The sequence below is a fragment of the Canis lupus genome, chromosome 5 (assembly GCF_011100685.1).
Source record: "Canis lupus familiaris isolate Mischka breed German Shepherd chromosome 5, alternate assembly UU_Cfam_GSD_1.0, whole genome shotgun sequence".
NCBI classification, from domain to species: Eukaryota; Metazoa; Chordata; class Mammalia; order Carnivora; family Canidae; genus Canis; species Canis lupus.
The window spans coordinates 44,045,846-44,049,278 of record NC_049226.1 but is presented as its reverse complement, the minus strand read 5'-3'; positions in this window follow the sequence as shown (position 1 = coordinate 44,049,278).

Below are 3,433 nucleotides of genomic sequence, written 5' to 3'. Positions count from 1 at the left end.
CAAGCAGAGGGAGCAGCAGAGGGAGAGAGAGAAGCGTTGGCTTGCTGAGCAGGGAGCCTGATGTGGGGCTCAATCTCAGGATCCTGGGGTCATGACCAGAGCTGAAGGCACACACTTAACCAACTGAGCCACCCAGGCGTCCCTGTTTTGTTTTAAGCACAGATTTGAAGACAAATACTCGTTTTAGCTTTCAACTTTTGGTAGCTGTGCAACTTTGGGTAAAGTAGCCAATGTCCTGAGCCTCAGTTTTTTCAAAGGTAAAAATGATTATAATGATGATCACTACTTGTTATTGATCAGTCATCAATGACCACCATTCATGTTCTTGCGCTGAAGACAGTATACATGTAAAATGTCTGGCCTATCATAGACCTTCACTCTGGGCATCCAATTGCTTCCTGCAAATCCTGTTTTCCTAAAGAATTGAGCATATGTTTTAGCAATTTCTGTTCCCACCATAATGTAATACCCTAGATTGCTTGGTTCCTTTCTGTTCAAAGTCTTAATCATCTGCCACTGCCATCTTTAAGTGTCAGATAACTTCTCAAGTCCACATTTATTATAAAATCCTATTTTTCCCCAAATTTAGCTTCTTTTTGCTAATCTCTGCCTGTTTTTATACTTCCAGTCAGATATACTTCAGTACTTTCTTACTTTCGTTTAATGTTTTTACTTATTGCTACTTATTTTTTCCTTAGAGTCTATTTGAACTTATATGTTCTCATCCCTTCTTCACATGCATGAGCACATACTAGAATAGTACTTTAAGGTTTATTGAAGCTTAAATATGTTAAGTATCTGATTAAAGTTTCCTGTAATTTCTCCTCAGTTTCTTTCATCACTAGTTTAACTATGGTACACAACTCCCACCCCCTCCACCCTCCATACAGGACAAAACTTGAAACTTGTGATTCTCCACCCACCCACTAGGTTATTTCCCTACTTTGCAAGGATGAAACCAGTATAACCAGTATGGGAAGCATTAAGCTTCACTTTCCATCTGTAATCAAAAAAGGAAAATTGTTGTTTCCCACAGACAACAAGGAGGATGGATCATCTAACTACCAAAAGGACAGAATACACAGCCTGATTTACGTGGGAGGTGCTGGGAAATCATTTAAAAAATTTGTATGAGAAATAGTAAGGAAATTTGTATGAGAGAGTAAGGAAAAATAAATTACATGTTGTTAGTTAATTATAAAAATACATTGTATTTTTCTTTAAGAAATTTATTCTATATCAAGAACTTTACTTTGGTAGGAGAGCTAAAAAATTAAAACCACAGCTAAGTTGCTTATTTCCACCCCAGTTCATAAGCACAAGTAAGGACCTTCTAAGTATCCATTCTAGAGAGCTGGGTCAATGTGACGAAAATTATACAATTAGGAAATGCCCTTAAGCATAGGCCAGCAAAGGGTAAGGGGCCAGACAGTAAATATTTTCAGCTTTGTAGACTATGTGGCCTTCAGCATAACTATTTAACTCTGCCGTTAAAGCACAATAGCAGCCATGGATAATAAGTAACCAAGTAAGTGTCTCTGGATTTCAATACAACTTTCTTTGTGTAACTGTAAGATTAATTTTACATATTCTTCATGTATCATGAAGTTCTTTTTTTAAATATTTTATTTATTTGAGAAAGAGAAACAGAGAGAGAGAGAGCATGAATGGGGGGAGCAGCAGAGGGAGAGGGAGAAGCAGGCGCCCCACTGGGCAGGGAGCCCAATGGAGGGCTTGATCCCTGGGGACCCTGGAATCATGACCTGAGCTAAAGACAGATACTTAACCAACTGAGCCACTCAGGCACTCCTGAAGTTATTCTTCTTTTGACTTTATCCAACTACTTAAAAAGTAAAAACCCTTTTAGCATGTGAGCCATACAAAATCAAATGGTTAGGGCATATCTGGCCCATGGGCCACAGTTTGGCTACCTGGCTTCTAAAGGGTTCATCTTAGAGGAGGAAAAATTGGAAACATAATAAAGAAGTTGAAATTTTAATATTTCCTGCAGAAAGTAGAAAGTAAGCAGCAATGACATAGAAAATGACAATAGCATTTCTAAATTAATAAGTGAGAAAGGGGGGTTAGCCTTGCAAACAAAAAAATTAAATACTTGATTATATAGAATATAATCAAGTATATCATGTCACTCATTAAATATGAATTTGCTTCATTTTCCTATCAGATTGAATTAACAAAAGCCATAAATAAAAAACACATTCAGTTCTTCTGATATACAAAACATCAAATTAAAGAATATTATACTTTAGTGGATTTATTCTGAAAATGCAGAGAAATTTCAACATAAGGAAGGCTATCAAAGTAATTCTTCATCTTAAAAAAAATCAGAAAAATATATGATGAAGTCTAATAGGTATTTGATAAAATTGAAAAGCTATTTGAAACAAAATAAGTTCTTAAGCAAAATATAACACTCTTAAGATGACCAGTATTATATACACAAATATAATGTAAAGACCACTTTATTAATTTACTATTTATTTTTTCAAATACTTGAACCAGCAAACATCATACTGACTACTGAAATGTTAAAACTGCTTCCATTAAAATTAGGAACATGAAAGAAATGCCTACAGTCATTACCATTATTAAGAATTCTTCTGGTTACATTCCCAGTAAGGACTTCCCTAGCCATGCTGTCTAAAATCCAGTCCCCCACCAAGCCTTCCTATCCCCCTTCCATACTTTCTTTTCTCCTCAGTCACTATTTAATATTTCTCATGTTTATGTTTGCCTTCCATTATAATATACATTTTATTCATCTGTTTCATTCACAGTTGTACCCTTAGCATCCACAATGCCTGGCATTAATCTCAATAACTAATCGTTGCATTATAAGTCATAAGAATGTGAAGCAATCAACTTAAATTCTGGAAGAAACAAAATTGCCTTTTTATTAGTAGATAGCAATAGTGTATACCTAGAAAACCCAAGATAAAAAAAAAAAAAAAAAAGAAAACCCAAGATAGACTAGTAAAGCAGCCATTAAATTTAATAAAATAACTGGACAACGTTGCTGGAGATAAGATGAATATACAAGACCAAGATTTTTCTTTGTACTATAACAAGCATTTAGAAATAAACATGGGAGAAATTTCTCAGTCACAGTGGCAAATAAAGGTGGTAAGTAAAAAGGTACGAGACTCCTTATCAAAATACCACCAACATTTTTCACAGAGCTAGAACAAACAATTCTAAAATTTATATGGAACCAGAAAAGACCCTGAATAACCAAAGTTATATTGAAAAAGAAAGCCAAAGCTGGAGGCATCACAATTCCAGACTTCAAGCTTTATTACAAAGCTGTAATCATTAAGACAGTATGGTACAAGCACAAAAACAGACATATAGATCAATGGAACAGAATAGAGAACCCAGAAGTGGACCCTCAACTCCATGGTCAACTGATCTT